This window comes from Marmota monax, unplaced genomic scaffold (genome assembly GCF_021218885.2).
Source record: "Marmota monax isolate L192 unplaced genomic scaffold, Marmota_monax_Labrador192_F-V1.1 WCK01_AAM20220418_F8-fsc00119, whole genome shotgun sequence".
Classification (NCBI taxonomy): Eukaryota; Metazoa; Chordata; class Mammalia; order Rodentia; family Sciuridae; genus Marmota; species Marmota monax.
The window spans coordinates 2,903,907-2,931,083 of NW_026694771.1; the positions used below are offsets into that span (position 1 = coordinate 2,903,907).

At 32.4% G+C, this 27,177-nt stretch overlaps 1 protein-coding gene across 25 annotated transcripts in view; it reads left to right on the forward strand.

Annotated features, from left to right (window-relative positions):
• Zbtb20 (zinc finger and BTB domain containing 20) overlaps positions 1-27,177 on the forward strand; it is a 795,965-nt gene that overhangs the window by 28,257 nt on the left and 740,531 nt on the right. Inside the window, exons 1-2 of one of the 25 annotated variants that reach the window (XM_058572838.1) lie at positions 3,648-9,321; positions 13,638-13,743. The exons of 22 other annotated variants lie outside the window; for them this stretch is intronic. The gene's annotated coding sequence lies outside the window, so the exon portion shown is untranslated. Of the gene's footprint in view, positions 1-3,647; positions 9,322-9,362; positions 13,744-27,177 lie in introns of those variants that run through there. 2 more of the 25 variants (XM_058572828.1, XM_058572840.1) reach the window with 2 other exon arrangements.

Sequence of the window (27,177 nt, forward strand, 5' to 3'; positions counted from 1 at the left end):
CCATTTTGAATCATCACTATGGCCTGTTGCCTCAGAGGACTTAGCAGGCTGCTATCACGCTGACTCTATTATTAATAACTGGCTTCAGAATTACTGGACAGATTGTTATTAATGTTTCCAACTCTTTAATCAAACTGGTTCATGGTATGTTTCCTTTGTCATGTTTGAAAATTATTTTTATATGCTACTTTTCTTTTTTCTTTCTTTAAATTTTATCTTCAGAGATTTAATGTACTTTTCTTCAAGCATATTTGAAATAAGGATTGCAATTTTCCAGGAAACATAAATGCTTTCCAATCTTTTCCCTATCTTAATTTTTTTCCTAAATGTTTTATAATGCTGTTAGGAGGATTAAATGACATAGTGTCCTGAATATTATACAAGTGCTAGCCCTGCTAGCAGACCTAAAACATATAGCAGTGATAACTTATTATTAAAAAGTATCCTTGTCAATAGTAGCAGCTTAACTAGAGAGACAGGTAGTCAATTGAGGGTTTTTTTGTTTGTTTGTTTCTTTCTTTCTTTTTTTGTTTGTTTGTTTGTTTTGATACCATGGATTGAACTTAGGGGCACTTAACTATGAGCCACATCCCAGCCCTATTTTGTATTTTATTTAGAAATGGTCTCAGTTGCTTAGTGTCTTGCTAAGTTGCTGAGGCTGGCTTTGAACACTCCTCCTGCATCAGCCTCCCAAGATGCTGGCATTACAGGCTTGTGTCCCTACATCAGGTGACAACTGAGTTGTTGAGTGTACATTCACCAGGCATTACAGTGGGGATCTCAACCAGTCTGTAGGACAAACAATATCTATTGTAATTAAGATACCTTTTTATGTATTTTATGTGGCTTTCATTTTTGCAATAGGATGTATCTCTGTAGTTTCTTTTCTTTTTCTTATATAACGAATATAAGCTGCACATATGAATAAATTATGTAGGTGTTGTAACAAATATAGTCATAAGTATTGTCCTAGATTGTTAAGTAAAAAGTGTTGATCAGGGATCAGGAAGGGTTTCCATAGTATGACATTTGTTGTTTTTTAATTCATTGATTTTTACATTTATTGATTGATGGTATACTCTTTCCCTAAGTTTCTGCAGATAATAATATCTTTTAGGATCAGTTTATAGAAATAGTAAAAACAACAATAATAACATAATAATAATATAATCCAAACATTAATCTTTTTATCTCTTTTCCACTTGTCCTGAATATTTGTGGACAAAGGTGATTGACTCATTTCCATATCTGAGTCATTCTATGTTAAACATACTTTTGACTTTTTATTATTCATTGTTTACTGGCTCTTCACTGTTTTGCTGGCTACTGCTTATACTACCACTGGTTACTTCCTGGAACTCTTGGTGTTTTCTCTCTTGTGAAAAAAACTGGCATGTTTGCAAAGGCTACAGTATGTGAGTGAATGTGGGACAGTACCTTCACTTTTTCCCAAAAGTGAAAATATTTTCCCAAAGGTCTAGAGAGAAGGAGCATATTTTTATTGCAAAAGTTCAAATTCTTAGAATTCATTATTAGGCATCACTCTTAATCTTTTGGCTACCTGAACATTAGAATTTCTGCACTGCTCCTCTTTCTTTTCTTCCTCATATCTTTGCTTTCCAAGGTATTTTTTTTTTTTTTTAAAGGAGACAGCTTCATTCCAATGAAGAACTCTCAGGCCAACTTTGACATCTACTTGAACACTTAACATTGTAGATGTGAAAGAAATAATAAATGAAATGTAAATGCAAGTTGGAGTTTATTCTCAGAGTTGATGTGAATTAAAATTCTGCTAGTTATAGGGCATTATCTTTTTCATTTAACATTATTTTATTATAAAAATTTTTTAAAAACAGAAAAATCAAAAAGTTATTACTTTTTTACCTAACAATTTTTGTTATAAGATCTTTAAAAAAGGATATGTTTTATATGTAATAGTTTTAGAAGTACTATTTAATAGGTTGTTTATATCATCCTTAATGGACTTTATTAAAGTTTTAATTAACCAAGGTTTGAAAACCTTACATATCGTTGCATGTGTAATCATGCATTCGTTCATTTATTCATTCATTCAAAACTACTTTATTGGCTTCAACTGTATAACAGGTGTACTGCCGGGTGCTAGACTAACAAAGATAATAAGTAGGGCCCCTGCTCTGATATTTGTTGTGGGGGGTCTCTGTGTCCAGTGTGGAGGGTAGGTGTATAAAATCCTGCAGTGCTGCAAAGAGCCATAATACAGGTACTCCCAGTGGTGTAGATTACATGCAATGCTTTGTTTTCACTTTAAAAACTGAAATATTTGTTGATTAAGATTAAAACTAGATATGTATCTCTTCCTCTAAGGATCATACTACTGGTAGGTATTGGTAAATTCTGATTTACTTCAGTCTCAGTTTTTCTTGAGATCGATGGGACACAAGTTTTAAACAGATATGAAAATTAAGGATTATTATCTAATTAGGCACATAGAATTAATGTTATGACAGTGTCCTCAATGACAGAGTCATCTGCTTAGTGTAGTCTTTATTCATTTTGACCTATCAGTCCCAGACACTACCTTTCTACTCAATTTCTAAAACTGTCCATTATTGCAACATGATGTTTTTTCCCTTTCATCTTCTTCTTTGCAGAAAATGTATGTTTTGAAAAACGCCCTGTAAACAATCTTTAAATATAACAATATTGTTCTTCTGTTAAGCTTGTATATTATAAAAACATTAAAGAACATTAATAATTAATGGATTCAGTAAATGTATAACTTGGGATAACAGCAGATGCTTTTGAAATTACCTTACTTGCCTTCCTTTTGAAAATTAAAAAAAAAGTCTCATCTTTCACATTCTTTTGGAAGTATTCACTTGTCAATATCACCCTGACGAGGTATATTGTAAATCTAAAAATAATGAAATTTTCCACTCCAGGGGAATATTTTTGCTGGTTTCTATAGCCAACTAGGTAAATCTACTGTGCTCTTTTGGGGAAAATTTATAAAGTATACTCAATTCATCTATAAACCACACTGTTAGAGAATTTCTTTCCACCTCTAACCTTAGTACCTACCTCTTCCCTCACAAATGCATATGCACACTATTCCATAAACCACATTTAAAATTTAGGAATTTTTATTTGTTTTGTTGGATTTAATTTTTGGCTAGCAGAAAAGGGAACACAAAATTTAAGGGACTGCATTATGTCAAATGTCACAGTATGTTGTGGCAAGATTATTTGCACTTGTTAGATTATTTACATGTCTGTCCTTCACTAGTCTGAGGTTTTCAAGGGGAGTAATTACATTGTACTTTTTATCTTCACTTTGAACCCCAATTATAGAGTATGTTGCCATAGTGGGCATACAATACATGTTAATGCTAAAAATCAGAACCAGGGTAAATTTTTTCTTTGAGAGCAAGTTTTTAGTATTATAATTCAGAATATATCTCTAAATAATCCAAAGTTAAAACCCCCCCCCAAAAAAAAAGTTAAACCTATTGTATAAAATCACATGATAGTTTTATTCTTTCAGTGTCTCTTATAAAATTTTTATAATTAAATACTTGTTTTTTTCCATTCCTTTCTCAGGCTATAAAAATAAAAAGTGGTTTATTGTATTTTTATGTATTATTTAGTTTTTTAAAAAAATATTCACATTAGTATTATATATTTGGTGCTTGAATTATACAACTTTTAAGAATACTTGATAAGAGTATATATTTTATATAGAGTTGCTGTACTTTTATACCAAATATATTGAAATCTCTGGGTGCTAAAGAATTTGGACTGTGCTGTATTATTAAGCAAGGTATGATGAGGAATCATTAGGATGTGTTGAATTTGACTCACAGGTACAGATTCTTATAACTGGATGGGGCCTTAGCTATTATTAGATATTTGGAAACATCATTGTATAGGTATTAACTACATGAGATCTAAATCAGAGAGTCTGGGTTCAGATTCCATTACTGCTAATTTGTGTGATCTCATGCAAATCACTTAATCTTTCTTGTTTCTTCATCTTGGAAATGAAACTAAAAACAATTCTTATAGGGTCATTATTAGGATTTAATGAGTTTATAATTGAAAAGTACTAGGAATAGTTCCTGGCACATAGTAAGCACGTAAGCACTGTCTATCATCATTATTTCTATGTTATCCAATCAAATTCCTTTCTTTTTTAAAAAATGTTTTCAGCTGTAGACGGACTCAGAATATCTTTGTTTATTAATTTATTTTTTTATGTAGTGCTGAGTATTGAACCAGTGCCCCACACATGCTAGGCAAGTGCTTTGCCACTGAGCTACAAACCCATCCCCACCTCTTTCTTTTAGTTATTTTGTTTTTTATTATATTTACTGAAGCTGATTGAGGGTGGTTACAGGACTTGCCAGGGTATACAAAGTTTAGTGGCAATGTAGAGACTGAAATGGATTTTTAAAAATTTGTTAATAGACTTCATTTTCAAAGAGTTTTAGATTCACAGCTTATATGAGAGGAAGGTACAGGATTTCTCATACTCCTTGCTCTCACCTATCCATCTCCCCTTCACCTTATCTATATCCCCCACTAGAGTGCTACATGATTTACAATGAATGAATTTACGTTGACACATCATTATCACCCCAAATCCGTATTTAACATCTAGATTTATTTACTCTTGGGGGTGTACATTCTATGAGTTTAAATTTTTTTTTTTTACTTTTAATTATAGATGGACACAATAATTTGCTTTATTTATTTATGTGGTGCTGAGGATCCATCCCAGTGCCTCACCCATGCTAGGCAAGTGCTCTACCACTGAGCTACAATCCCAGCCCCATTCTGTGGGTTTGAAGAAATTTATAATCACATGTATCTGCCACCACTGGATCATACAGAGTATTTTCACTGCCCTAAAAATATTGTATGATTTTTTTCTGTTCATCATTCTCTCACCCTAATCTCTGGCAACCATTGACTTTTTTACTCTCTCATAATTTTGCCTTTTCTGGGAAGTCAGATAGTTGGAATTATATGGTGTTTAGACTTTTCACATTAGCTTCTTTCATTTAGTAATATGCATTTAAGTTTTCTCCGTGTCATTTCAGAGCTTGATATCTCATTTCTTTATAGTATTGAATCCATATTCCATTGTCTGACTGTACTGCAGTTCATCTATTATCCATTTACTAAGGAACATCTTGATTATATCCAAGATTGAGGAATTATGAATAGAACTGCTATAAACATCTCTGTTCAGGTTTTTGTGTAGATATAAGTTTTCACCTCCTTTACACAAATAACAAGGAATGTGATTGCTGGATCACATGATAAGAGTCTATTTAGTTTTGTAAGAAACAATCAGCTGTCTTTCAAAGTGGTTAAAACATTTTGTATTCCCACCAACAATGAATGAGAGCTTCTGTTACTCCACATATTCACTAGTATTTGGTATTATCAGTGTTTTAATCTCATTCTTTTAATTTGCATTTTTTGATGATATATGATATGAAATACCTTTCTATGTACCTATTTGCCATTCATATATCTTCTTTGGTAAGGTGTCTGTTAAGCTCTTTGGTCCACTTTTTAATCAGGTTTTTTCTTTTTCTAATTGTTGAATTTAAAGAGGTCCTTGCTTATTTGGGATAAATCTTTTCTAGTATATGTCTTCTGCAATTATATTTTCCAGTCTGTAGCTTTTCTTATTCTCTTGAAACTGTCTTTCAGAGAAGACATTTTTAATTTGATGAAGTTTTACATACCAGTTCTTTCTTTCATGGACCATGTCTTTGGTATTTCATCTAAAAAGTCATTGCCAAACTCAGGGCCATCTAGATTTAATACCTTTGGAGTCTTGGAGTTTTGTGTGTTACATTGAGGCCTGTGATCCATTTTAAGTTAATTTTTGTGAAAGGAGTAAGGTCTGGTTCTAGATTACTCCTCCTGCTCTCCGTACATATGAATGTCCAATTGTTCCAGCAATACTTGTTGGAAAAGATTGTCTTTACTACATTGTATTGCCTTTTCTATTTTGTTAAAGTTCAGCTGATTAGATTTATGTGGATCTATTTCTCACCTCTCTATTTTTTTCCATGGTTCTGTCTCTTTGTTTGCCAATGTCATACTTGATCACTGTAGTTTTTCCAGCTTTGTTTATCTTCTTCAATAGCATATGGTTATTTGGGATCTTTTGCCTCTCAATATAAATTTTACAATCAGTTTGTCAATGTCTACAAAATAGCTTTCTGGGATTTTTGGTTTGGATTGCACTGTCTTAAGTCCATTTAGAAGTGGACTAGTTTTTAAATCCGTTTAGGATCTTTTAACAGAACCAAATTGCCTGCATGACATATTAACATAGGAAAAAAATAAATAAGTTTATAAATTCCACAGTATGAGAGTCAATCAAGATTACTGTAAGTTCTCCATATTATGGGTTTTGTGTCTACAGATTCAACCAGGAGCTGATAAAAAAATGTTGGGAAAAAAATCACATTGTTACTATGTGCAGACTTTTTCTTATTATTTTGTACAGTATAACAGCTATTTCATGGCATTTATATTATGTTAGGTATCATAAGTAATCTAAAGAAGAATTTAAAGTGTATAGGAAGATATGTGTAGATCATATGAAAATGATATGATTTTTGTATTAGGGACTTGAGCATCTTTGGCATTTGTAGGGGCCCTGGAACCAATTACTCTCAGATACCCAGGGAAGGCTATATCATTTCACTTGGTATTCTGGTTAATTGAAGTCTTCCCACTCTCTAGTCTCAGCAAGAAAGAGCATATGTGAAGGTTCAGAAAATAGTAACAATGTTTATTATTGTTATACTTATTATACTTGGAAGTATGTAGATATGGGGAAAGTATTGGAGATGTTGTGCTTTTTCACTAGGCCAAAATGCTTGTTTTTCTCTTTTAAATTCACCTCTCTAAAGTTTTTCATTAGAAAAGGTGAAAAGCCTTCTTAGTCTTTTACATTCCCTTTGATTTTCCGACCTTCAAAAGTCAAATACTGTCTTCTTGTTTTCTTAGGATTAAAACAATAGAAAACAACAACAACAAAAACCTTGAACCTTATTTTCAAAAGTCAAAACATACAAACTAATAAGGATTGTGTACTTATGTTAACAGAATTTTTCTTGATACATTTGAATAAAACTTCAGAGAGACAATCAGGCAATATAGAAAAACAGAGCTGCTACCAGAACAATAAGAAGTGAGAAGCATGCAGGTAACTTGGATACACCTAGTGTCCTTTATAAAGTGTTTTCTCCAGATATGTCACCAAAGTAGGGGTCTGGTAGTCAATTTTAGTGTGGGTTTATTTCCTTTTTAAGCAGCCACTCTTGAGAGGCTAAGATGCTAGTGATGCATCAGAGAAGTAGAATTGGATTTACAATGAGACTAGGGGTCCTGGACACTTGGCTTCTCACTAGAGTTTTCTTAGAATAACTTGTATGGGTAGACATTAACTTCTAATTTTTTATGTTGTAGGTTCTCAACCATTAAAATAGCCCAAATACTGTTAATCTGTGTTTTGAACATGATCCAGGATTTACCTGACATTCTAAAAGATTTATAAAGAAAGTTAATTGAGTTACATATTGAAGTAGTTAAGATATTTACCTTTTAATGGAAAACTAATTTTTAAGCAAAGGAATTGAAGCTTACATAATATAATATGGTAGTTTTGATTATACAAAGTAACACATTTTTGAAGCACAGTAATATGCCAAGATATATAAAAAGGATGATTTTATAATCAATATGCTTAGGATTATTGGTGCCCAAATGCAGGGTTGGAATAATTCAAACGTACTCTTATCTTTTATTTATTAAAAATTTTCTTTAGAAAAATTTACCTCTTTTCTAATGTTCCTTAATCCTACCTGAATGCCACACAGGCAAACTGTATAGAAACATTAATGAGGGTGGGTGTCTAGACTGATACAGTGCTAGAATGAAGTGCAACTCATCAGGCAGAGTCTAGTTTTGAAAAATTGAAGGAGGAGGAGAATGGCTTGAAACTAGTTCTATTTTCTGGTGTTTGTAATTCTGAAGTTGCAAATATGTCACTTAAGGGAAAAAAGGCACCTAGGAGTTAGGAAATGGCATGGAACATGTGATAATGTTGTTGTTATGAGGAACATAACAACAACATTATTTTGGAGCTTGAATGTGGAAAAACATTTGATTAGAGATGTCAGACAAAACATTTTTATTCTTTGAAGGAAAGTTTATTTAGAAGCACTGATTATTTTAATTTTTTCCTCATAATAAAAGATTAAGTTATATCTACGATAGTTTCAGATCCATATTCTAAGAAATCTTGTCTGCCTGTGATGGTATCTTCTTAAGGGATTTTTGTTGTTATGTACTATGTACTTATTTGCATCGCACCTGTTCATACAGAGTACACTGCATTGTGATGTTTGTATAGCTAGATCCTTCAAATGAGAAGCCAGTCTGCCTTCTTCTAGAGTACTAGCCTATTAGTAACTTAATTAAACTTAATTCTGTTTTTGTCTGCAATTTTCTATATGGTCTTGATTTATTTACTGAGCAATGATTTCTTCTTTGCAGTTACCAATTTTGTCTGAGATCAGTTTTCCTATCGTATGAGTCTGTTTCTCACAGAGTCTCCTTTAAGACTGCTCTGACTTTAAAATCATTAATAATAGGCTTTTGTCAGAACAGATTTGTTGACATTTTTCTCACATTAAAAAATAAATTTAAAAGATTGCAAAAATAAGCTATGCATTTCACTATTTCTTGCTAATATGTGAAAAATGTATTTATGATAATTACACATACTGTGTGCCAGAACTGAAACAATACATTCCTCATAATGGAGCATAAATAAAGAAGGTGGAGCCAGCTGCTCTTAAACTGTTTATTTGCAAGCAGTAATGATATAGAGAATATACCTTTTCACTCTGTTAGCCTAGCAATACTGAACCTGTTGCTGCATTAGACGAGTTGCATTTTACTGGATAGGGGAAGGAGGGCTGTCTGCTGTCTGGTAGGAGGGCTTTGTCTGTGCCTTTCTCTCTCTGTTTCTTTCTGTTTTTCTTTCTCTCTCCTCTCTCTCACTCGCTTGGTTGCTGTCTGTCTCTCTCTCTCTCTGTGCCCCCCTGTCCCTCCCTCTCTCTTGCTCTCTCTCTCTCTCTTCCCGTCTCTGTGGTTTGTAAGGTAGGTTGCAGTGTGTGTATATACACAACATCAAGAGCAGGAAAATGGACTCATTAGGGAGGCAGGCAGTCATTACCACTCACACTGTACTTCCAGGGAGACACCGATTATGAGAAGAGAAACTCAGCGCTGGGGAAGAAGGTAGGGAAGACAACTTTCATAAAAAAAAAAAAATCCTGCTGCCTCAATCACCCCTCCATCTATCATCTTCTAGTTCCCAATGCTTTTATCCTTTCTTCCTTGAATTTTAATTTCCATATTTAAATTTGACAGAGCTAATGCTAGCTTAAAATTTGGAACATATATAGGAGGCCTAACCTCTACTAATTTTCTTGTTACTCATTTAAGGGTGTGACCTTGTGATTCAGTTTTATTACTTTAAAAATAATTGCAAACCTATTTTCTCACTAAAGTACCAAACAAATCAGAATCTTTCACTCTTTTAAAACAGACTCCTCCGTATGTTTGTCTCTTTGCTTTTCTTGTCTGTTTATGCAATTCCATCTGTCTATCTATATATCATGTTGTCCTTATTTATTGCTAACTGGGTTTTGTTAGTTATTTGCCAATGAGTTTTAGCTGCAGTGCCAGTGTGGGTATTACTAAAGTGAGACTTGTTCTTTGTTTTACATTGAAGTTTAAAGTCCATATTTACAGTTTAAATCCTTGAAGCAGGTTGAATACTTTTTGCCAGCATGTTTATTTGATGTTGTACATAAAGTGAGGAGTAGTTGCTGAGGGTAGGTGAGAAGTAAGTAATTGTTTTTTCATCACATACATGGAAATATTTCATCCAGGGTTATATTTTGAAAGAAATAGGTACTCTGTTTACTAACTCTTAGTTTACAAATGGACTTTTGCATTTATAGGACTATCACTGTGGTTAGAAGAATGAAAACTTTCTTAACAAGCAGTTTTTATCCTAGGATAGTTTCCTTTTAGTATGTTACTGTTTATTTATGCTTGGGGAAAGAGGGGAGGGGGGTTGGCCATCTTTTTACAAAGTAGAAGCTATGAAGTGTATCAGGCCATCTTGTGCAACAACTGTAAGTATTCATTTAACATTTTGGGACCATAAATAGTGTATTTGTTATTTCAAATACAGTTTTGAGGTGCTTTCTTTTTCTTTCTTCTTTTTTTTTTTTTTGTGGTGGGGAAAGTTATGTTTCAAACTAGCTGATATTATTGAACAGTTTTCCCAGAACAATGTTCTTCAAAATTCAAAGGAGAAGTTATGTAATGTCCAGTTGAAACAGACTTCTTTAATTTTTATTTGGATTGTCTGAAAGCAAAACTGCTATTCATTTGATAAAAATTAAGACACAATGAATGTTTTCAGTATGTAAAAGACTAAGGATAGAAAATGGATGCTCATCTGTAGAGAGCTTTGATAATAACACCTTTTTTATAATAAATTACTTATTTAATATAAGTGGCACACTCCCCCCCAACCTTCTTAATTCCATTAGGCCTTTCTAACAACACAAAGAAGTGCATAAGCAATATTCTTAACCCACCTGGGAGGCTAGAACAGATTCCCAAACACATTCTCAAGGTTCAAATCTAGTAAAATGTTTATTAAAAATCCATTATTGCAGGAGGGTGGTGAACTTTGCTGCTAGTAGTCTTTTTTTTTTTTAACCACTTTTTAAAAAACATTTAGATTTTTGCTTTTTTTCCTAAAGTGTCTTTTAAGCTCCGAAAACCAGATTTGACCAACAATAGTACAAATACAAAGTACACGCAATCAGGTCCTGCCAGAGACTTTTTTTCCCTCTCAAAGGTTTAAGGGGAACTTTGGGGGAAGTTTTTTGTAACTGCATATTAATATGACACACAGTAAATGGTGTTTTGAATTTGATTTCTTCCATTTCAGACTCTGACCTAAAAATTTGCTTTCAAAACTAAGGAGGTAAAAAATGTACATGTTTTCTTGCACCTGTCATTTTCTATATTCACATGTTAAAACTATCTAAGATTCTGTTCATATTTTTAAAGAAATTTTTTACATATCTCTTGACTAAGTTTTTTTTTCTGTATACATGTATGTGTGGAAATATTGGTGTACATTTCTGTGCCTTTATTCATAGATATGTATACAGATAAAGAATCACAGATTCTTTGCTGATATGAGTTTTTAAAAATTTCACATTAAGTATATTTATGTTACTCATAAGCAAACAAAAAATGGAGATAATTCATGAGAAAATAAAAATTTATTTTTACCTTCTAGAAATAATAAGCAAGATTTTAGTTGGTTTGTGGTTGTTTTAATTTTCAGAATGTGTATATATTTTCTTTTGCATCATAATTCTTAGCCTTGGATAGATTTAAAATATTTTTAGTAAGAAAAGTAATCTTGCCCTTTTCTGGAAGGAACTATCACAATCCAAATACAGCAGGACATTGTAAAATGTGCATAAGTAAACTTAAAACCAGTGTGTTCTGCTGTATAGGGATTTGGAAAGCTGAAAGGCTTGCGTCACAGGAGGGCTATAGAGTGCCAGAAAAATTCATTAACCAGCCTTGCTGGTTATGGTGGGCTCTCCCTATCAGCACATGAAATCTGCCTGTTTAGATTCCTGAAGCCTTGGTCAGGTCACAGTGTGTTTCATTTTAATGTTGGAGCAGACAGTTATCTAACACACCCACATGAGGAAGTGCTCTAAAGCAGTTATTTCATGCTTTGCCATGCCCTGTAGCTAAAACAATTTGGTACTGAGTGACGTGTGTATGCTCTTTAACTCCTATCCGATGAAAATCAGCTTTGGCTCCTTGAAAAGGACCAAAACAGTGGAATGCCAAACAGTATAATTCAAGTGCTAAGCACATGCCAGTTTAAACTTTTTATTTTTTTTAACTTAAGGGGCAAATCACTATGATTATTTTTAATGCAAAGACTATATAGTGGTTTCTTGGATCTTACTCATTAGGGTCTCAAAAATTGCAGATACTTTCTTCTTATTTTTCTGCAGAAGCCTATATTCATCAAAAGGATAGCAGCTGCATACTTTCCCCCAAAATGTTAACAAATAAATGGCATTCCTGTTTATTTATCTATTTTTGAATTTTAATGATTAGTCCTTGTGCTAATTAACAAATTCTTGTATTCATAAAATCTGGCACTACATAAATATCCAATTGTGTGATTATCTACACATGTTCTGGCTTTCTATAAATATAGAAATTATCAGTGGATGTGTTCATAGACTTGCCCAACACTGAGTAGTAGTGGCCAGTCATGCTGCCACATAGGAAGCAAATTCAGGCTCTGAGAAAATGTGTTGCTCCAGGGTCTGGCAAGGTGTGTAGAAGCAGCATCTGACTCATATTGCTAACTAATGATCTTTTCTGGCAAAGGAAGGACTGGTGTTGACATTCTTTGAATACTGTTAGTTCCAGCCTTCTTCAACCCCAAGGGTGGCCTCTTAGGTATAAATGTTGACAATGGGCATTGAAAGTGACTTATTTTGGAGGCCACTGTAGAAGCATATTTTAATTAACTGTGTTTTTTAAGTGGAAAATATGTTTTTCTAAACTTATGCAAAAGAAGTAAAATAGTATGACCATCTTTTAACTTTCTTAACTAGTGAGTTAGTGTAAGAAGTCACAAAGCTCTGAAAAAGAAATCTATATTTTCATTTGCATAGCCATGTAACTATTTATTACAAGTAAATTATAGACATCAGTTATTCCTTATATAGGAACGGTTTACCCTACATCAAGGACAAAAACTCTAGCAGTTGTGCAAGTGTGTACTTGCGAGAGCTATTATTCAATTGGAAACCAAACACTTAGAGTTTTTCATATTGTGTCCTTACAATTGGCTGTCCTATACAATTACTAGGGAGTATTTACAATGCTACCAGAGTCAGCATTGACCACTTGATACTTGGCTTTAAATCTTCAAGTCAAATCTACCCATAGGTGTTTTAGAAAACTTGAAACTTTACAATTTTCCTGAAAACTGTTTCATATATTTTCATGCCTTAAAATAATTTATAGTATTTTGCAGAATTCCAAGAAACTATGGTCAATGTCAAATAACTAGTAGGTCCTTTTCATTCTTTACCAAAAACCTGGAGGCAATAACCATATCCTAGAAATTCTAGAGAATGCCTGAATTCATGTTTTCTTGTTATGTATATATTATGCAATTAATCATGAAATAATATTGATGCCAATAAAAAATATCCTTAAACTCTCTTCTAATTTCAGCATAGGCAAGTTTCTGAGGCTGTGGAAAGATATAATGCAACGTATTATCACTCTTATGTATGTAGTAACCACTATAGCAGATGATGGAAACAGCATTCAAGGGCTTAGAAGAAAAAAGGGCTTTTCTGTCACCCTTGCTGTTCAACTGTGATAATGAATAAGTCATGTGCTATTTCTGCACTAAATTGTGGAAAAAAATCATGCTCGACTTTGGCTTCCTAACCTCTCTTTTACTCCAGGATCAAGCCTTTTGGTGATTCTCCAGTTCACTTGAAAGTAATCAGCTTGAGGACATGGAGCCTGCCTTTGTGGAATATCTTGATACTCAACTGAAACTCTTGACAGGTGTTTTATAGTCCATTTAATCAATTCAACCCTTATATAATCACTTTAACTTTGACAAAGTTAGCTACTTAGACAAAGTTAGACATCCAAGTGGGAATACTAAGACAAGGTGCAAGTACTTTCTCATTGACCCTCTAGCTCTCAGATGGAAATGGAATACATTAATATTAATTCTGAGTATCTAGCATTACTTTTGAAACTCTGATGGAAAGAGTGGCAATTATATGTTTACCTTCTTGATATTTGAAAGGAATTTTGGCTTTCAAGATATGATGAATTTATACATTAAGCATTTAAATATTAAAAAAAAATATTTGTAAAGTTTCCATATTAAACTACTAATATAAGGATTTACATTCAATAAATACAAATTCTATAATAAAAAATTGTGTGATGGAGTTTGGGGATTTGGGGAAATTAAAAAGATGCCCAATAAATTAAAACTCTAAAGGTAGAAGGATAGAAATGGCAATAATTATAACTGTTTATTCTTAGGGAAATTCTTAATCTAAACTTTTTTAAACAGTAAAATTTAAGTTATTTAAAATTTAATTTTCTCAAAGTTTAAAATTTTCCCCCTAAATTAGCTTGAATACTCATAATTTTTATCTTTCTTTAAAAAATGTTCCATGAATTACTGTTGTAACCAAATTATGATTTGTTATTGCAGTTCCTTTAACACTTTAAGCTTTTTTCAGATAAATGAAATGTAACTGAAGAAAATTAAAGGAAAATTAAATTTTGTTTGATATATGTACATGTATGAAAACTCCTTAGACTATTAGTTTGAACAAAAATACTTAACAAGATGTTTAAATAATAAGAAAAAAACATTTCTTTCTTTTATTGTTTAAGTAGAAACTAAGCAAATAGTATCACCAGGGTAATTTTATACTGTTTTTTGTCTATTGATTGTTTTGACTTTCTTTTTTTTGCTATTGGACACACTAAAATTCTTCTTGGCCCAATAAATATACTCTGGTTATGTCTATGTTTATTAAAGTCTCCGTCTTCTTGATCACTTGTACCTATTGCCTTGGCTTTAGGTAGGACAAAACAAACTGGAATAGTTCAACTTTTTTCTGATTCTTTAAATCAACAGTGATGTAGAGGAATAGAGATTTTATTTCTAAAGGGAAGAAGTAGAGAGATAATTAACAAGAAACTGGAGATAAGTTGAATAATGCTAAGGGAGGAAAGGAGGATACTTTTGAAGCTTTTGTATTTAGAAGTATAATGAAAGAAAGCGATTTTTCCCAACCCCCAATAAAAGACATTTGACCTATCTATATAGCATTAACTTTTTCATCTGACTGAAGCAGCTCTAAATTCCCTTTCCATTTCAAGACAGATGCCCAATTGCACCACCAAAAGTTCATAGAAGAAAAAGTCAAAACATCTCACATTAGTGGTACAGGTACTGCCTGGTTTCTATCATATCTTTTGCCCTTTAATCCTTAAATTTGGAGTTGTGAGCAGATTTTCATAGTTGGTGGGCAGATTTTATTTGTTTTGATAAGAAGCCTTCTTAACAAAGCATTCCCCAAATCTGGCCAAAGCAGCATCATCAGCTGAATTAAAATGGATGAAATGTTCAACCGAGTAAGTTTGTGTTTCTTTTTTTAAAGTCAGATAATTTCTATATAAAACAAAACAGAAAACTCTAAAACTTTCCATCAGAATGGATTCACATTCTGTTTCACATGACCTTCTGAAACCAATTTTGTATAGCACATTCTATCCAATTACCTGTCTCCGTGATGTTTTACTTTCTAAATGTTGAATGAATATAAGTGATTTTTAGGATTAAAAACTTATATTCTTACATTCAGAATATATCCATGAGTCAGGTGCAGTGGCTCACACCTGTAATCCCAGGGAGGCTGAGGCAGGAGCATCGCAAGTTCATTCAAAGCCAGCCTCAGCAACTTTGCAAGTCCTAAGCAACTTAGTGAGATCCTGTTTCTTAATAAAAAAATATAAAAGGGCTGGGGATGTGGCTCAGTGGCTAAGTGCCCCTGAATTCACTCCTGGGTACGAAAAAAAAAAAAAAGAATATACCCATGAATATAAAGATGTGCTAGGGCCTGTACATAAAGTTACAGTCATATCAACTAAGTATGAAAATATGTGAACAAAAGTTTTCAATATTAATTATTTTCCAGGCTGATAAAAACCCTATGGTTTAGTACAAGAAGCATTGTCTTACCAATCAGGAGGCATTAATTAATGCCCCAAAGGGTTTGAAGTAGTTAAATTTAAATATCTGGCTTCTTGTACTATGTGACTTTAGGTGAATCATAATCCCTCTTTCCTCAGTTTCCTTGCCTCTAAAATGAGGGGTAAAGCAGATTTTACCTTAAACAATGTGTGATTTTATATAGCTACATATGCAGTTATATTTGCTTGCATTCTCTACCTACGAGTTACAAAATTATGGAGAGAAGTTTGGGCTAGTATATAGAGGAACAGAGTACATATGGTTTGAGAGAGCACAAGCACTTTAATTCTGACTTGGTTGTTCTATGTGTAAGTAGGTGTCACAATACATTATTGAGTCTATTTAATGATCCAATGAATGAAAAAAAAATTATTGTTTGTCAGACTTACTTACTGAATTTGATAAAAGACTGTTTTTAACTAAGTAAAGCAGAACATGGTTACTATGGTTCCACTCTTCCCCACTGGCCACTAGATGGAGAGGTGGTCCATGTCCACAGCTTGCCCACAGTAAACAGTTCTGAGTTTCTACTGGCTAAGTAGAAACTATATGCTTTTGAACATTTTATGAACACACACATGACATTTTGGATAAGCCATCAGAAACTATGTTCTCTTTTGTAAAGGAATGTGATATTCATGAAATGCAAAATGCTTTGCTTCTCCTTAGGCCACTATTAATGGGAGGAGAAGGTCAGTATTAGAACTCTGGTTTTAGTTGTCACAAAAGAGCCTTTTGCCTCTATCAATTTTGTCCATTAGAAAGGGCCCTGAAATGAATGTCAGCACGACAGTGCCACCTTGTGTCCCTTTTACTGTGAGAGTAACTAATGCATGAGCCAGTGAAAAGGAAAGAACAGAGCATTTGCAATAATTTGACAAATTGGTTTAATCTCTGATTTTGCAGTTGTTCTACAAAAAATTCTATAAAATACTTTGTGTTTGGAAATTCTTATTACTCAAGGAAAAATTAGGATGTGTGTACTTTATCCCTTCTTTCATAACAGTGAATATTAAAAATCCTTTAAAAATTCTAGGCACAAACAGAGATGTATTCAGTTTAGATTTGGAAATGGAGAAGGCAGGATCACCAGAAATATTCACCTAATTCTTACCACTCATAAAACCTCAGCTCAGTCATTGCAGACAGTGAGGTACTTCTTTTCTTCGGATTCTCAAGGCAACTTTTATATGCATACTTGGTAATATCATTTCTCACATGATAATGTTGTTGTTTCTAAGCATATATTCCAACTAAGTCTTGAGCTCAAGGGGAGTGTTTGTGTCTTATTCATCCTTGTGCCTCCAGAATTTTCTATGGTATTCAGCTACGAATCACTCAAATGTTCGAGATCTGAATGAATGATTATGTCTGACTGGTTTTTAAACATTTTAATTCATTACTTAACTATACATGTGTGCGTGTGTGCATACATACATGTATATTTCTGTATAAATTTGCAATTATATATAAATACTTTGTATAATTTGTGTGTACACACACACATATATATTAATATTTTAGAGCATTTTCTCTGGAAAAATATCTTCTAATACCATCTCTTTTCCAAACATTTCTTTACAAATTTACTTCCTTTTACATTAAAATGACCTTTTTCTTCATTTGATTAGGAAAACAATGCATTATCTGTACACCAGTGTGTATTGTAGCTAACTTTGGAGTAAAGATACTCAAAATTTCTAATTCTAGCTTTATAACATATTTGCTTTCTTATCTGGGAAGATAATTTGCCTTCCTAGGTCTGTTTTCTGTGCATAAAAGGAGTGCTCTGGGCTACTTGATCTGAAGGTGGTTTTGACTGAGGGTTTTTGTGGAGGCTGGACTAATCTTAATATTATTCTAGTTGTATATTTGGTTTCACAGTTTTTTTAAAGTACCATTGTAGTTGAAAATTGAATTGCTAGCCTTTAAGAGTACTACTTATTATCTCATGTTTTAGAAACTGATTTTCTTGTACCAGATGAATTGTATATAGACAGGGTAGATAGTATTAAAATGTAGGGGTATTCCAATTTTTGTTTATTTTTGTAATTTTTTGCATGTGTTTGATTAATTGAGCTCCACTTCTATCCTTTGAACATAAAATAACTAAATTTAAATAGCAAGATGAGACATGTTTTAGTATAGAACTATAGACTACTTGCAATTTCAGGGCTAACTTTTAATTTCAGTATGTTTGCATGAAATTTACCTCTGGGAGTTTTAGCCCACATATGACTATAAACACTAACAAACTTAGGACTGGACAAGTCTCTTAACTTTTTAAGCTTGATTTTCTAATTTGCAGAAAGGTAATAATAAATGTCACCTTTCTGTTTCTCAAAATTACTATGAAGATTAAATGAGTTAAATGTATATAAAATATACAAATATTATAACTATTACTACTGCTGTAATTAAAGATAGAATGGATAATAAAAATAAGTAAAAGCAAAACACAAAGTTATTAAAACTTATAGCATTTCTTAGTTGGAGTATTTCTCTATGGTATTAGTCTCTGGAAATGATTTGAAATGGTAGCTCAATTTCCTGTTTGGCTTTAAAACCTTTACTAATAATTATAATACTTAGACTAAAACTAGTATTTTCTTTATATAACAATTTTGATCTATTATATATGTATATGTTCATTTTGACCATGATATTTATTAAAAATAAAAAGTAAAAAAAATTAAAATTATCAAAGATGAAAAAAATTTCTTTTAAATATCATGGCATTATACACTAATTCAGTGGTTCTTAAACTTTAGTGTACCTAAGAATTACCTTAGGGGACAGGATGTGGTGGCACATGTAGTAATTACAGCAACTTGAGGAAGAGAGGCTGTGGCAGGAGGACTGCAAGTTCTAGGCCAGCCTCAGCAATTTATCAGGACCCTCAGCAACTAAGTGAGTCCCTTCTCAAAATAAAAAATAAAAAAGACTAGGGATATAACTCCAGGTTAAGTCCTCTGAGGGAGGGAGAGAGGAAGAATGGAAGAAAGAAGGGAGGGAGGGAGGAAAGGAAGGAGGGAGGGAGAGAAAAAGGAGAAAAAAAGAATTACCTTGGGTGTTTGTTAACATTCAATTTCTAAGTTCCTTTCTTAGTAGGTATTATGTGGAACTCAGGAATCCAGAGTTTTAGCTGACTCACACACTTTAGAAACTTTAGTTAGTTCTTATATATCATCACCAGCTGGGGGCTTTTTCAAATGCACAGATTTCTAGGTTCTACTCTCAGATATCTTAAATCAGAATATCTAGAGTAGTATGTGGGCATCTGTATAGTACAAAAACTACCTCATAGATTCTAATAATATTGCAGCTTATTTGAGACAGATTATTTGAATGAAAATCTTCACTCTTATCTATTATAACATGCCATGAAACACAGGAATTTCATAATATAGCCATTGCTATGAGTCTTAAAATAATTGGTTTGCATTGAAAATACAATGAAAGTGTTATCAGAATCAATGTATTATTGTTTTATAAAATCCCCAAACTTATTCCTGATCATTCCTAATCTTGTTTGAAAAGAATAAACCACATAGTATAAAATAACAGCCTATGTATAAACTATAGAGTACAAACTAACGCAATTCATATATATAAATATATGTAAATATATCTAAAATATATATATAAATATCTAAAAATGTAATGTTTATTTTTATATATAATATATATATAAATATCTAAAAATATATATAAATATCTAAAAATGTAATGTTTATTTTTATAGGTTTAATAATATTTTATATGAAGTAGGACTATTCACAACTTAAAGGAACTCTGAAATGTATACCTGAGGTGTGAAAATAATCTTGATTTTATAAATTAAGAAACACATACATTTGGGGGATATAGCTATATAATCATGTATTAAAAAGTAAATTTTAAAAAAGATCCACAAAATCACTGACCAGGGGATATAATCTTTAGCAGACTTCTTTTAAAGTTTTTGGACATTTGGGTTATTTTTCAGTTTTCTACTTTAAAAAAGTGATCTTTTCTCAAATGGCATACTTTTTAAATACTATCAAGTGAAGAGATAAAGATGAAAACATAAAGCGAAATTTACTTATGCTCCTTTTTCAGAAGTAGAATATAAAACATGATTTTGTAGAAAGTCCCATTTAGGAGCAGAGCATGAATTGGAAAATTTGGTCAGTGATTTATTTAGGCTCCAAAGGGAAAATCTTGTAGGGTGTTTTTTGAATATCCTAAATTTATTTTGATTTGAGACCAGCTTAAAGGGCATGTCTATCTTAAAACAGTTCTCCATTTTCCTGAGAAAAATTCCAGTAGAGCTAGTTGTGGGAGGTAATATTCCAACAATGAACCTTTTGGGGCCAAATAAGCACTTTAGCACAACTTACTTCATCTCATTCCTTAAACCAAAGCCTGTCTTGCCCACTGGGCATGTTTAACTTTGACTGCTAATTTTATTTCCTTGCAGAGGCAAAAGAGACAGGAAAAAGGAGGGAAAATAACTGATGGCATGTGGGTGAGGTTTTGGCTCAGGAAATAAATTTTTAAAAATCCAGCTAGTACAGAGATGCAGAAAGCAATAGGTGTCTGAAACTATTTCCCTGTTTTACAGATTAAGAAATAGAAGCCAGTAGAGGGAAAATAACTTGCCTAAAGTTACCCAGAAGTTTTCAGGGCTTGGTTTGGTACTGGAAGCTAGTCTACTCAGTGTTTCTATAAGAAAATTCGATAGTCCAGTTCCTCTGTCCATCAAGATATTCCTTTAATGCCCCTTACCACTTTATCCCCCATTCTCCTTTTTCACTGCTGTCTTAACATCTAAAAAACTAGTCTGATGATAGCCTCAGATTTAGAGTCTGATTAGCAATTATATTTTGACTATTCACACAATTTGAAATTAGTTGAGCTGTAAGGATAGTTTGCACATTTTAAGCCTCTGCCTCTTTTTTATTTGGATTATGTAATAAACATAGAACCAGAAATGAAAAATGGTATTGAATAAATTGGTTCTGAGCTCATGGCAAAGTTATAAACATAAAAAATGTGGGGTCCATCGATGTTTATTTTTTACATCCTAATTACAGTCGATTGGAGGGGTTTGAAGTGAACATAAACTAAATTTGGTACCTTTTCTGCTAATTTGATGTCATCATTTAGATTTAGGGTGGGAAGGAGGACCATGGTAGAAATACTAATCAGAACTTTGTCTTCTAAAAATAGTTTATGCCTAGCATCCTGTTTGTTTGAGCCTCTAGAAAAATTGCTTCTTCGTCTTAGTATCACCCTGTCAAAGTTGTATGTAGTTTGTCAGTTTCTCACTGATAGAATATATATTTGCTTTAAAAAATAGTGAAAATTATTTGTGTTGAGGTATCTGGTTAGCTTTTCCATTTACCTCTTAATGCTATTAGTAAGATTCTAGAAACCTAACAAGCTAAACTAGAATATGAGTTTAATTTGATTACTAGTAGCTAAGTAAATGAACATGCAGCAGAACTTATAGGTGATGCATGATATAAACAGTCTAGTGCACTAACAGATCCTCTAAATTTTGATTAGGAAAAATATAAGTCATTCAGAGCTCCAAAATCCCAATGCAGATCAGATAGATGATCTTTATATTAACACATCTGAAGTGTTGGGGTTACATTTTAAGAATTGTGATTAATTAGGAACAGAATTAATTGAGGCCAGAAGCTGCTATATTTTTGATTTCACCAAATGTGTCCTGTCTATTTGCAAATAAGGTCTGATAAATTTGTTGCTATTTTTTAAATCTTAGTAATAGAGTCAATAGCTGAACCATGCACAGGCTAATTGTTAGGATATAAGGCTTTAAAAAAATGAACACAGGCTTCTGGTAGTCCACTTAAATTCACAGCAATTGTCAGGAAATTAAATATGGCTGTCAAGAAGTATATCTAGAAAGCTTAAACTAGAGGTGGTTAAAAAAATAACATCTTTGCGTTTTTTTTAATTATTTTCTACCCAAAATGTAATTTCCATTTTATTTATATCTTTATTAAACCTTTAAAATGAAAGACAAGAGTGACAACCACAGAATGACTGGAACCTAAAAGTGTAAAATTATAGTAGGTGGAATTTGGGTAGTCTTAGGGACAAATATAATCTGGGATATTTATCAGTGAACTAAATGAGAAGGGACTGTGCTTTCACATACTGTAAACAAAGTACTTAATTAAAATTCCCTAGAAAAATCAACAACTTACTCTAAGAAATTACTTGTGAAGAATTTGAGACTGAAAAAAAGAAACAATTTGTACTTATAAACTTTTCTTATATCTAAATATTTTTAAAAATTGTTTTTATTAATTCCTAAATTTGAATAAGAGAGGGGGGGATTTGATTATTTGCCATTTAAATGTGTAACTTCAGGTTTGTAGGCATCATTCTGAATCAGGATGGAAAGACCTGGTGTGGAAATTATGTTTCATTTGGCTAAAAAAAAAAAAACCTCAAGAAGTTTCTTGTCATAATAAGGTGAAAGTGGTTACCAAAGAAACAAGTTTCCTATCACTTGGCCTGAGGCAAATGTGGCATATTAAGCTTAAAATGAATTCTCCTCTCCTGAATGCACACAACCCTTATTAATGTCTTGGAAATTATGCACACGTAGGAAAAGAGAATAATAAGATTTTCTGGATACATTGAAAAAGGCATTCATTGAGGTATATGGGCTGTTATATAAAGACACTTTAACGCTAAACTAGCCCCAAATCACTTTGCACTATTTTACCTTTAAAAGTTAAACCAAGTAGGTTTAACTTTGGAGGAATGACATGTTTTCATCTTAAAAGAGGCCTTTCTTTTAGTGAGAGTTAGGTTCCCTGGTAGCCTGAAAGAGTTAATGCAGTTTCCAAGAGTGCCCAACTTCCTTCCAGGGAGATGTGCGTGCATGTGAGAGAGTCTGGCTCCAGGATATTTGTTCACATCCCAAAACCAATTTGGCACAACTTAAAATGTCTGCTAGGCAGAGGATTCAGTGTTGTTAGGCCACGCAATTAGTGCTTTATTTCATGAGCACCAAATTCACCCAGTAGTGTTTTGTTTTAAAGAAGAGCTTGAAATTCACAATAACGGGTTTCATTTATCAGAGCCATATGGGACTCACCATCTTTGGATATATTTGCAAGGCTTTCACAAAGAAGAATCCTTAGGCATTTCAGATTTCACGAATTGGAGGGCAATCTGGATGAATATCTTTTTTGGAAATGATAAACTATCGTTTTCATGTATAGTCTCCAATTTCAATAATCCTTGAGAAGCTAAAAAAAAAAAAACAGGAAAGAGTTAAGTAAGTCTTAGCTTATTAGTTTTTATTGGAAAATAAAGACCATGATTCTTAAGAGATCTAGTTCAAATGCCAAATGCACCTTTGATGTTGAAATCTTGGCCACCTAATCTTTGCAGTTTCTGATGTGGCATTTATGAGAGGGTAGATGGGTTCTAAATCTCAACCTATTTTTGCACTTTTTACTAGTTCTCTGTTGGTCATATGTCAATGGATTTCTGGGAAGCTACCTATAATGTAGCTAACTGAAAATTTAACATTGTGATTCTGATGATATTTACCCAAGATTATTTCTTTGTTGTTTTCTCCTTTTCCATAATTTTGTATTTATACACAATGTACTCTTGAAACTGTCAATGTAAATTAATTTTTAAAAGAAATCTTCTATTTTTCACAGATCTACAAATTTAGATATTTTTAAAAATATCTGATTGTTCTTCATTTGGCAGTAGTTGCTAATACTTTAATTTTTAGTTCCCAAATTCTGTTAAGCCATTAATGACCTATAAACAACTATTTAAATTTTCACAAATTAAAATGAACATATTTTTAAAGTTAGAGTACTGTATGTTATGACAGTTACCCACAATTATGGTTTCAAATTTTAATTTTCATAGTTGTGTAGGCTTTTTTTGGTTCTGTATGAATCTGGTCATGTTAGAATATTTACAAGTAGTAAGTAGTACTGTAATAATTACTACTTACCTATATGAAGTCTATATAAACTCCATGAAAATGGTAATTTGTTTTATTAAAAATTGTGTGGAAGTTTGAGAATTATTTGAAATAAACTTTGCTTATTTGAAATGCCATTTTATTACTCAGTTTAAATAACATTAGTATATCTTCTAGGTTATATTTTAAAAACAACTTTTAACATTCAATTAGCTAAAAATGCCTGTTAGCATTTTTAGGTTTCACAGAGAATGTTTGCTAAATTTTGTCCAGTTATGAGTATGTTGAATAATGCTAAATTTTAAAAATTTAGTGTATTCTTGACTATCATTTAAACTTTATATTGATATCAGTGTCATATATTTTAAATCATATTTTATAAGTATTCAGAAGTCTTCTTTCCATTTCTTCTCTAATACGTATTATACCCAGGAGAGAACACTTAGACCGTTCTTACATAGTACATCTGTAAGGGTTCACATCTGTATTGATATGGGTTATTGACCTTTATTCTGCCATATAGGACAATGAGACTGTTGGACAAAAGATAGAAAATTGGAATTGTAAAATAAGTTATAATTGCTTAAATCAACTTGAGCATTAATTGTTCTGGATGGCTGATATTCTCATATTCTCTATTTCATTCACCGTCAAATATTCTCAAATAATTTAATCAATTGTTAAAATACTTTTAAGATTAAATTTTATTCTTTACTTGTTTTCTTCAAACCTAGGTATTCTGACCCAATGAGGTTAAGTATTTTTCTCACTGAAAATTTCATTATGGAATTAAGCACAAACTCTTTTGGCTGATGCCTAGTCTTTTTCATAAAGGGCTTTAAAATATTTTCTTTGTGAAAACAATGTAGGGTTTGGGATAGTGGTCAACAGAAATAAAGAATTAAAGATGGCAGAGGAATTCAGACTAGAATATGTGGCTATAAATACATTAATATCTCACAGAATTTTGGATTTAATATAAATTATAGACTGAGGAGAAGATAGGCACATGAATTGGAGAAAATGTTGATGTGATGATCAATGCTTTATTCTTTATTTATTTTTTTATTGTGATGCTGGGGATTGAACCCAGGGGCATGCAAGGCAGGCACTGTAGCAACTGAGCTATATCCCCAGGCACAGTGCTTTATTCTTTATAAATCTTTCTAATAAAGGATACAATAGGAGTAAAGGACATAATTTAATGGAGTATATGTACAAATGATAAAGTATAAGGATACTGAGAGGAGAGCATGGGGTAGAGATAAGGATTATATGTAGTTTTGTGGCTGTAACTGTCTAGTTTTCTGCATTTACATTGAGTTTCTATTGTAGGGATGAATGGCTCTCTTATATAATGTTTGTGGTATTAAATATAACCCATAAATCATTTGGACTGAGCAAACATTTTATTTGCTTATGAAGATAGACCTGTTTGATTTTAAAGTGTAGCATGCTATTATTCTTACCTTATGGTCAAAATATATATTGTTTTTATTTAAATATTATTATGAGTATATTTATGTGGGCCACATGTATTTGTCCATGTGTGTGCATGCATGTGTGTGCCTACATCTAAGGAAGCACACTGTCGTCTCTAGCTTTACTGTGTCTGATGCCTTTTCCTTGTCAGTTTTTCTTTGTCTGTATCATTTTTTATTACTGAACCTATCTGTTTAGAAAATGGAATGCTTGGTTTTATCATTATAAATTATTTTTTTATTTTTAAATTTTTTCCTTAGCTTGTTTTTGCCCCAAGAATGAAGGCTCAAGTGTAAAGCATTTCAATTCTCACATTCAAGAGGTATTTCTGCCTTCTTTCCCGTCCGTTTGTCCATATGTTTGCTGGTCTCTGATAGGCTGTGCAGTGAGACAGCAGTTTACTATCTGTGTGTGTGTGAAATTAGCTAATTGGTGTTAGTAGAAATATTTTCACATGTTTTATAAGCAAAGTGCAGCAAGGTATATAAATGTAGATATGATCCAGACACGCGCACGCTCACGACTGTCACTGCTCATGCATAGGCGCTCAGAAGTAATTAATGTTAATAAGATTTTAATGTGCTTGTGAGATCATAATGAGGAGAAATGAATGCTCTGATTAGGAAAAGGTAACTGTGTGTGTGTTTTGGCTTAGAACAAGATTTCAATTTTTATAAACCGCAATTTTAGAACTTGTTTATGATTGCATCAATTGGTTTTTATTTTCAAATTAGAGGTCTGTTTAGCCATTTGAATGATTAACCAAATAAATGGGTGAAACCCTGATCATAAGGAATAGTGCAGGTTTTCATTTGCAAGGCAGTGTTAGTGTACAGTAATGCTGTGATGTCTTTTGCCAATGTACCATTTTACTGTTTAAAAAAAATCTTTTTCAGAAGCCACTTGTGGACACAGTAATTATTTTTATAAACGTAGATGCTATCTATATGTTCCAGAGACACCAATCAGACAGTGTAACTATTGTGTCTGAGATGCATTCCTGCCAGTCAGTAATGTTATATTTGGTGTCCAAAAAATATGTATTTTGCCTCTTGAAATGTTTATTGAGAAAGATATAAAACGACCATTTTTTTTTCCTAAACATGATGTTTAGAAATTTTCAAGGCTTGATATCTTGTATGATAAAGTAAAATATTTCCAAGTAGGCAAGATGCTATCTCACAATGAATTCAAATGCTGTGCAGTCAACAGCTACATCATTAGACTGGCTTAAATCCAGCTGGACACCAGGGGTCCTTCTCTGCAACAAATTTTTTGAAAATATTGTTTACAGAGTTTTGGCATATATTTGCATTATTATTATTTTTAATTATGGTATGTATCTAAATATCTATTATGGGACCTTGTGCCACCTTATGCATTTTAATATACATTGTGGATTGAGAGATTTGAAGATTGTAATCCTTTTTAAAAAGTAAACACTAACTGAAACGTAAAGAAAAGTTTTGGATCTGAATAGAGCTATGAGGCAGTGTAGTTTACTTCTAACTAGTCCTACAAGTGTGGTTTAGGCTTTTCAACAATACTGAGATTTCTGTGATTCCCAGAGGTATTTTAGGTTTTACTTTCCATAATATCCTGGGAATTACGATCCTCTGTCTAAAAAGGGACATTTTCCTTTAATATTGTTTAGTTGACTTTCTTAGGCCTTATCACATTGAAGCATAATTAGGAACAATTTTACTACTTTCACTTTGTAAAGAAAGGCATCAATTTTTTTTTCTAGTGC